This window comes from Mya arenaria, chromosome 7 (genome assembly GCF_026914265.1).
Source record: "Mya arenaria isolate MELC-2E11 chromosome 7, ASM2691426v1".
Lineage (NCBI taxonomy): Eukaryota > Metazoa > Mollusca > Bivalvia > Myida > Myidae > Mya > Mya arenaria.
The window spans coordinates 44218455-44228894 of NC_069128.1; the positions used below are offsets into that span (position 1 = coordinate 44218455).

A 10440-nucleotide genomic window follows, 5' to 3' on the forward strand; every position below is an offset into this window, starting at 1 on the left:
AGTATAATTTCTAACACCACCACCTGGCAGCCTGCTCTGAAGCTTGTCCATAGCCCCATATGTGTGGCCAGTCATCCATTATCCCCATTTTAATGATAATCTGAAAATAATCCCAAGCACATTTATATGCATATTTATTATATCATATCCGCTTCTATACACTTATCTTTTCTAGGATGTTCAAACAGGCTTGATGTGACAATACAAAATGTGAAGACAAATAAACAGTGAGATACAACAAGTATATTGAATTTTCTGTCTGATTTAAAATGATTTGTAATATAAACAGGACAGGTGAAACTTCCTATTCGACAAATATATTTTTTTTATTGTCATTTCCAAGCATTTTTTATGATTAGATTATTTAATATTTCACAACTTAAATACTATCAGGAAGTCATAAGATTAACCATCTATATATATATAATAAATCATATATATATATTTAATATATAAAAACAAGTCATTATACAATTGATATACACAAATTAAAAAGGTATTTATACTTCTGGAACACTGTTGCACAAGCCACTGGGCACAAAGAGGTTGATGAAGGTTTTCCTGATGCCCTTTGAGGTTTCCCCACAATAATGAGAAAGATGACCTCTGAGAGAGATGGTGGTTATTTCCTGAAACATTAAATTTATACATGTTGTATATAATTTAAAAAAAGGACACTTGACAATATACAGAATGCTGTACATAAATTCATAAGTCCTATAAATAAATGCTTTTGAAAAATTCCATCTAACGTATAAACAGCAAAACCCAAAACCTCTTGATTTTGTTCTCAATTGGCCAACAGAGGAAGTATTTTTTTTCTCAAGAATCCATGAAAACCAGTGATATAAAACTGCTGACAAAAAATTAGATCATGCATTTTTCTTTAACTGTTAGTAATAGTTTAACCCACAAAATATTGGCTTTCAAACGAAAATATGCAAATCTGCGATATATATGATCTATGTCAGCAGTCTTTTATCATTGGTTTGCAGATACTATTAAACCCAAAAATTTGCTCTTTCCAAGACAAAAAAAATAAAAAAGTTGTGAAAACGGTAAATTTGTGAGAGTGCATGCAGCTTTAATAATAATTAATATATTCTTGTAATGAAGCTGTTATGTGCTAAAAATAGAACCCAATGAAAAATAAGCATATCCTAATAAGCCTAGCTTTATATGAAGTATTTACTGAATCAAATAGACATATATAGGCAAATGACTGAAAAGCTACCATAATTAAAGCTGCACTATCACAGATTAAACATTTCGACAACTTTTTAATTTTTTTCTTGGAACAAGCCAATTTTTGCTACAATCCATGGAAACCAGTTAATAAGACTGCTGACAAAAAATTAGATCGCGGATTTTTATATTTAAGTTCATAAATTGATGTTTTATGCATTTTTCTTAAACCGTTAGTAAGGGTTTAAGCTCTAAAACATTTTCGAAAATATGAAAATCAAAGATCTGTTTTTTTATCAACAATCTTACATCAATGGGTTGCAGATATTTACGCAAAAATTTGCTCTTTCCAAGACAAAAATAAAAAAAGTTGTAAAAATGGTAAATCTGTGAGAATGCAGCGTTAAGAGTATTTTTTAAACTTATAATGAAAGTCATTTGCATTTATTTTATATAAGCACGAAAACTAATGTGTTATTTATTCTAAACTCCTTTATAAAAATGTAGGACAAAACATCCCATGTCATTTTTGACTAAGGGGACAAAACACGTCCAACCCATTTAGACAGGGTTGACAAAACAACCCAGATCATTTTGACATGGTGGACAAAATAACCAGGAAAATATTGGCAGTTCAAAAAGTTAAGACCCCCCTCCCATCCTACCAACACTTGAAAGATTAAAACTAATTGGCCATTATCAAGATGTGTTTTATTACCCCCAATAAACACCCTTTTCACTTAATTTATTAGGTTTAGAAATGTTACTATGGAGATCTTTATCACAGCATAAGGAAGACACAGTGACTTTAATCATAAGGATTTGCTACAAAGCTACAGTACAATATTATGTTCAGCATTATGATAATCCTTACTTCAAAACACTCTTCTTAAAAAGGTGTTCAAGGCCAAAATCTAATATTCATATTCATTAAAGGCTGCTTTGCATGACAATTATTAATTTCAGATATTTGCTTTAAGCAATTTATTTTTAATTATAAAAACACTTTCTCATAGTTTTCAGTTTTCATCTTCTTTTTGATATTGACATGTTAATATTAAAGGGGCCTCATGTGTTTTTAATATTTACGTTAGTCTTATATTAAAGCTGCAACCTCACAGATTGAACGTTTTGACAACTTTTTTTTGAATTTTTGTCTTCGAACAAGCAAATTTTTGCGTAAATATCTGCCAACCAGTGATAAAAGACTGCTGACAAAATATCAGATTGCAGCTTTTCATACTTCCATCCAAAATTTATGTTTTATGCATTTTTCTTAAACTGTTAGTAGCAGTTTAAGCTGTAAAACATTAAATTTGGAATGGAAATATCAAAATCTGAAATCTAATCTTTAGTCAGCAGTCTTTTATCACATAAGCAGGTATTTACGCAAAAAAATTCTAAACCATAAAGTTGAAACAAAAAATAAAAAAGTTGGAAATCAATACATACACAAGTTGACTAACATATATTTTGAATAATAAACCTTAAATTACTTTCCAAAGAATGCATTTAAGGAAAAGTTACTTACTGAAAACAAGACTGTAACAATGCATGTATTTTAAAGTGAAAACGCATATATATTATGTATTTTATAAATGTAATCCTTTATACTTTTTACTCTTTCTGTTTTTAAAAAGGATGTAACCCTAACCAAATCATTTTATTTTTGGCCCTACTATAACACAATCAAGAATTTAGCCCCACATTCCAGAATGCAGGGCTTAAATTGTGTTATCATTTTGATCACTGACATGACATCATTGACAAAATAAGGATTCAAAAATCTTTGTTTCCGCCCAACTGACCCTATTTTTATCCTTCTGATCCTTTTTTGTTTTTGGTGTTTTGATCAATATGTGCTTTTTTAGTAAAGACCTTAATAATTCCCTGATATAGGTCAGTTTGCCAAAGAAACGTGGTCCTAAAAAAAACAACAGTTACCGTATGCCTACCTTTTTTGATATTTAAATGGAAACTATGAATACTTTTTTTTGGCCTAAGCAACAATTTTTGTTTGAAGCCAGATGTGCATACTGTGTATTTTTTTTACTTAATTACATTGTATTGTCTGCGAATTACCAATATCAAATCCATTGTCCTATTTAACAGGATAATGGTTTTGATATTGGTCCCATGTATTATCATTATAAAAAGTGTAGGAATTTTATTCAAGACCATTTGCAAGATGTGTCATGTTTGGTGTCAATATTATGCTTGAATTATCATATTTTATATTTGTCATTGTTAGATATTTAATTTGTATAAAAAAAATGAGCAATAATAAAACCTCTAAAGTTTTTTCCTCAGTTGGTAAGAATTACACCTGTTGTTGTTGTTGGGTTAATAAAAGTCTGCTTGCCTATGGCTCCATTATGGCTTGACCCTGTCACACCCCCTAGTGTGACTGAAACATATTTGTGAGGCCAAAGGGGGATCTATCTTCATTGAATGTCAGTATTTATTTTAGCTCCACCCCTTTTACTTGACCTGGCATCGCCCCTTTCACTGAACCTGACATCTGATTGGCTGAATGATTTGCCTTTTAAAGGTTTCCTTATGACTGACAGCCCCCATCCTCCACAGAGAAAGACTGGTCATTTGAGACAATCACTATCATATTTTGAAAAGGGGGCTATATGCATGACTATGAATTGGCTTGTAATTGATTTAAGATAATGATCATTATCTGCAGTTATGCACTTAAATTCATAAAAAATTCATGTTCCTTATACTATGAAAATTTTGGAAGAAATACATGACTGTCAATTTAGAATTGAACTTAATTTCCATGTAAATATCCTTAAATTGTATAACATGTCGAAGGCAAAATGTAGATTTTCACAGATTGATACAATTGCTAAAGGGCATGTTCATTTTTTCAAGATAATGACATTAATAGAAGGTTTCTACTTTGTGTAAGGTTTTCTGAATTTAAACATTTTTTTTTGTCTTCAAGTCTCTTAACATTACCAAATAAAAAGAACTGTCCTCCAGTTTGTATTATGTAGAATAAGATGTAATTTGGAAGTAACTGTAATTTGTTACAAAGATGGTTTAACCAAAACTTAATGAAAATCCCACATTGATTTCATGCATTTATATATATATATATATATATATATATATATATATATATATATATATATATATTAATACATATAGCCCGGAATAGTTGTAGCCCGGAATTATAGCTATTCTGGTTTTTCCGACCTAATCCTCCTTTTAATAGCTCGAAATTCACCTTTTATTAGTTACCGGCATGGGAAAACCCAATGTTAATTCCGGGCTATATGTATTCACATAACAGGGTTTTCCCATGCTGGTACAAATAAAAGGCGAATTTCGAGCTATTGAAATTCGTGTAACAGTCCAATGACTCTATTGTTTCCTAAGTATAATTCCGGGCTACAACTATTAAGAGCATATACATATACTATCACACTCATCTGATATATTGGGGATTAAATTTATGTACCAGTACATTATCTTACAGAATGATAGTGATAGTCATTATCAAATTATTATCCTGATTAATAAGTAAGTTGTTGAGTGAAAACTATTTTTAAATTGAGACAATATTAAAGGTGGATGACATGTTAAGTTATTGAAAGCTTTGAAGATTTTATACAAAAGTTATAAGTTGTCTCAATTTATGATTTCGAAAACCATTAAATTGGCAGGCCTAAGCATCATGAGCCACTCACAGACTTTGATGGAATTGGTAAAAGACAAAAAATAAATATTTACTTTCTTAGTGTTGCAATGCAAAAGATACTGGGCCTACTTTCTATCGAGTAAAACATTCTTAATATATAAAGCTTTTTTCCATTTGCCAAATAATGGAAAATTATTTGAACTTGATTTTGAAAAATAATTATTTTTTATCCTGACTATATAATTATTTAGTCTTTAAAACAGACTCTCTTCCTTTTAAACTCTAAAATATCTTTAAAAATAAAATACATTTAAACCCATTAAGATTTAATTAATTATTTAAACAGGCCAGTCTGCACTGCTTTTTCAGTAAGGATTTTAGTCAAAATCATATCTTCGTAAGAACAAGACAGTACACCATAGGTAATTATGACCCCCCCCCCCCATAATTATGCATATTATGCATATTTGTATACATGTATTAGCTAGACAATATACAACGATAAGTGTATTGTATATATTAGTGAGCAAATGAATGCATTAATAAATAAATAAATACAGATTTATACTGGTAAATAGATTTATAAATATAAATATTTTAGGAAAGATAAACATTAGATAAAAAATATTATCAAAGCCTTTTTAGCCATATTGTATTGGCTGGTGGGGTTACTCAAAATTACCGTGCATGGTCCGCTTACAACCAATTAAATATTTTCAATAGCTCTGAGAATGATTCATACAATCTTTGATATGATGTCAGTTTTTTTTACATGGCATGGCTTGACTTGATCAAAATAAATTTTATATTATATGACTTGCACAATTCACATGACTTTTCATATATATCCTTTAAGTTTTGTGTGATAATAGATCTTTGATCTAAATTTGTGATTCAAAACTTAAAGATACATATATATATATTTACTGCTTCGGAATCAAACTTTACACACAAGACATGTTAAAATAGATTATTGTACTCACTGTTTTTTAATTTAAGTTTATTCATCAAACTCTGTCACTCTAGCTGTCTCTGTATTATCAGCATCACACATCAACTAAAAAAAATAATAATAAGAATTATAACAAGAAAGGTTCAAGTAGCTAAAAAATATATGGGCTGTCATTGGACATATAATATAACAATTTACCATGATTCCATGAAATATTTTTACAAACTAGCAAACCTGAACTCTTTAGTATTTTTTTACATCTTTGTGAGATTTTGCATAAAGCATCTATCTAATTCTTTGTTAATTTACCACATTAAAATTAAAATATATTGATTAACTGTACTTTTATTTATTTTATAAATATCTTATACGTTGTGCACCAGTCAATTGTAACCCTGGCGCCCCCAAGTCCAGGGAATAGCAGGGACTTTGACTTTCGGTCCAGCCAACCCTGGGTCTAATCCCCTCCCCTGCGGGAACGAACTGATGGTAAAACCCCGGCAAAATGCCCCTGCACACCAGAGACTCTATATAAGGCCCAATCTCGGCTAAATTTGGCTCAAAGACAAAACCACTGTGGTCACCCGGCCCTGCGTGGCCACATAGAAAGTAAAAACACGGCCCATTTCCCGACTATTCCCAGTATACCCCCGGACCGGGGGGGGGGGGGCGTGGTTAGTTACAATTGACTGGTGCATTGGTTATAATAACTGAGAGGCCTCAAAGATGCTCACATGACTGTGACATTTTGACCTTTTAGCAGATTAGAACAAAGAAAGGATTTTTAAGAAATATACTCAATGAAACAGAGTGAAACTTTATTCAGGGGCTATACACCGTATGATGAAATAGCGAAAGAAGAGAAAATTGTCGAAAACTGACATGAATTTGGTATCAATGTGTACAATGCATTGAAACTAACTAAATGAAGTGCCACATAGTTTACAATTAATTGATTTTTCACATTTTTTTTCCATTAAAAAAGATTACTAGGTGGGTATACCTAGTATAATTAATTTTTATGTGTGATTGGCTAGTCGATGTTATCACTTAATGTTACCAAGCTAGGTATATATTAAATCAAATAAACAAATGTAAACTTTCATAGCAGTGGATACAACACTGGACTGCAATTTTGGCGACCACAGTTTGAACCCGGTCTCTGTTATTTTTTCTTTACATTTTGATATTTTTTTACCAATTATGATATCAAAAGGATAAACATTTTATTGAATAATTGTCCTGTATACTGGGACTGACCCTACTGTTTGTATAGTCCATTGGTTAAAGAAAATAGATTAAAAAAGAGAAAAAAATAATTGTAAAGTGTGTGTTTAAGGTAGCACTACCCTAATGAAAACCTCCACTTGAAATGCTTCATTTTAATGTTTTATCCTTTATTGTTAAGCACATACCTACACATCTTTTGTGGGTTCATGTGAGCAGTTCAACTTCAAAGCAACCCAGAAGCTGAATTAAAAAAGGTGTGTTTAAAATTACGCAAAATTATCACAGGGTTTAATTATATATGCCTGTTTACAGTTATAATGCCCTTCTTGTCTTAATTGGATTATCAACATTTTAATATTATGGTGGTGATGTTTTTATTTTTTGATGAATGCCAAAAGATGATATGTTTATGAACTTAAACAATAAATTATGCATTTGCTTTTTATCAGAAGCAAACAAATCTGACTATTTGGGAATTGAAATGAAAAATATTGATAAATCATTCCATTCTCTCTATTAGTCTGAAAGTCATCATTTATGATCATAATGAGCAGATTTTGTATCCAATTTTAGAGGAAGGTAAGCCCATTAAATTGTCTCTGAAACATATTTTTCTGTGAAGTATTCTATTTTGCAAGTGAGTGCTTTTATTATGCAATATGGCTGTGTCTCATTAAAATATAGATGAAGTGCTGGAAAAAGGGGTAGACAAGGTAAATTGGCACGTGTGTCATGCCCGTAATGCTACATGGCGATGATGAAAATTCTCTGGTATGTGACCCAAATCCCCTTAAATTCTGGACATTATCCCCTCGGGAGTCTTTCAAAATTATGGCAATTTGTTTTTTTGTACTTGCGTCTTAAAATATTTTGAAATTTTGTCGAATTAGACCTGCTAAAAAAAACCCCTGAATACTACCAAAATCCCCCTGAATTTTCAGACTTTTGAACATTAATCCCCCTGAATGGTCTCAAGAAAATATGGCATGTTTGGAAGCATCTTTTTATTTTCCATTTCATTAGCTTACATTTTTCAACAGTAGTTTTATTAGAAAATAGTTATTTTCTTATACCGAAGGTAAAACATACTGTTTTTTTTTTTTGCATAATGTTCCTAAAAGTTTAAAGATATTTCATATTGATAAGGAACAGGTCATGAGTATTTTTTTAACTTGTTGATTTCGCTGTAAAATGACATTCACAAGCTAAATCTTAGTAGACCAAAGAATTGTACGTTTACGGATTTTTGTATCTTTTTTGATATGGCAAATCCTTCACATACAAATTGTTTAGTATCAAAAGTGGGTAGTTATTCCGATCGGGATTCTGGGTTAAAGCATTTAACATCTCAAAAATATCATAAAACAAGAAATATTACCAGATTATGTAATTTTATATCAGTTCCATACATAAAAATGTCATATCCTATGAATAATTATGAGTTTAACTTTTTTTTTATTTCTTGCTGTCAAAACATAGCGATATATACATGAAGGGCACCTGCAAGGCTTCAGGGCACAATTTTTAAACAATTGGAACATTTCGGCCATGGCTGAGTTGTTACGATTGTATTTACAAGGTGAAGGTCTATCTAGAAGCTTGTCAGTGGTGGCCGAGTTATTATGATTGGGTCGAGTTGTTCCGCTTGGCATAATTGTTGTCTGTGTCACTCAACTTTTGTTTTATTGGAAAGGTAAATAATGTGTTTTAATGCAAAATAACTTTTCACTTACATGGTAAAGTATGAATATAAACCTTTATGATCAATTTAAACCATAAAATACTTCACTTAATACAATTTCCATATTTTTCAAAACACCCCCGGTTTTTGCACAAACCCGTTTAGACGTTACTGGCTAAGGTCACAAATCCGAACACTTTCTGATGTTTTTTTACAATTATCTTGGAGAGTTTATGTTGTAGTAAGTTAAACTTTCGTATGAAACATCTTTGGTTCATGTGAAAACAGCTGTCGAAGTACAGATTCACGATCTCGTCAATATTATGTCGAAAATCGTTCAATTTTATGGATAGTAAATCACCCTTCAAAATACGCTATGGAGGGCACAAATACCGCACACTTGAAAAGCGAAAATACATGGTCATACAATTATAATTAAAAAGTATGCTGTATTAAATAAATGGCATTTTTTAGAAAAATGCTTAACAAAACAAGATGAAACTTTGCAAGTGTGACCAAGGCAAGCCTCTGTATTGATCTAGATCATCGAATAATCGATCACGGTAAACAAACGCGTGTTTTAGCCGGTGTTCAGGATTTGTGCCCTGTTAGGAAATGTACCGTCAACCAGTAAGGATTGGAAGAATGTATTACACGTCTATTATTTTAGACTGGGGGGCGGGGGGGGGGGGTGTAGCTACAATAATGAGCGATTAGGGATACTTTTTTTTATTATTTTGACATTTCATGTGTATCCCTGTAACTGCCATAGTCTTAAAATCGTCAAAAGACCCATTGACGGTCATTTAGGTGGACTATGGGGGGGGGCATGGTTACAATTGACTGATGCAACCACTGGGACACCATTTTTTATTATTTTGATATTTCTTAAAATACTCGTTGACGGCTATTTAGGCAGAGTAGCCCCACTCCCTGTCGAAGTGTGGATAAGAAGAGGACTGTTTCAAGTGAACGTTCTTTACGAGATGTCCTACTTATTGACTGTTTATATATTCAAAAATCAAGACAAAAAATTAAATGGAAAAAATAAATGACTTACCAATGGGTGTTTGAGATATCCATTTGGCACCACTTTAGTGCCATTCATCGCTCTTCAAAGCTCCATAAAACAAAATCATTCGTCTAACACATTCCCGACATCTTAACACAGATGGTATTGATTACTGTGACATGTTTGTGTTAAACCGGTTTGAAGGTGCATTCACTCGAGTAATAAAGTCAAAGATGCACTCTTAAGTACTGCCAGATAAGGTTTACCACAATTAATAATGTTGTTTCAATATTCCTAAAAGAATGAATAAATGTCGAAAACAATGGTTCTTATGAAGGATATCGAGTTAAATTTGAAAGAAATGAGCATTACACACGGTATTTCTACCTTATGAGACTATAGTAGACCACAATAAATCTTTTAGCATTTACCAATCATTTAATATTTTTTGCGCTTTCTGCTATTAAAAACACGGTTACAATCTTGTTATCAGTAATAAATATTTTCAATAAATGCATTATTTAGTATGTAGTTAAAGGTTTATCAGTCACAATTGATGTTTGTTATATATGTGTATGTATTGATTTTGAATAACAGTGTCACTTAAAAAAAATAAACAAATTTACGCAATTTCACAACCTTTTTTCCAGTTCTTCTGGATTACCCTGTATCCCCTGCCTCGAAACGAAAAGTTAACTTGGACGACATCGGTACGTTGTGGT

General features: G+C 31.5%; 1 long non-coding RNA gene across 1 annotated transcript; it reads right to left on the reverse strand.

Moving 5' to 3' along the window:
* Positions 1-512: 512 nt before the first annotated feature.
* On the reverse strand, positions 513-9904 carry LOC128240557 (uncharacterized). Its single transcript, XR_008262191.1, has 3 exons — positions 9767-9904; positions 5827-5900; positions 513-629 (listed from the first exon to the last, which is right to left on the reverse strand). It is a non-coding gene; the product is annotated as an uncharacterized LOC128240557 (long non-coding RNA).
* Between the last annotated feature and the right edge of the window lie 536 nt (positions 9905-10440).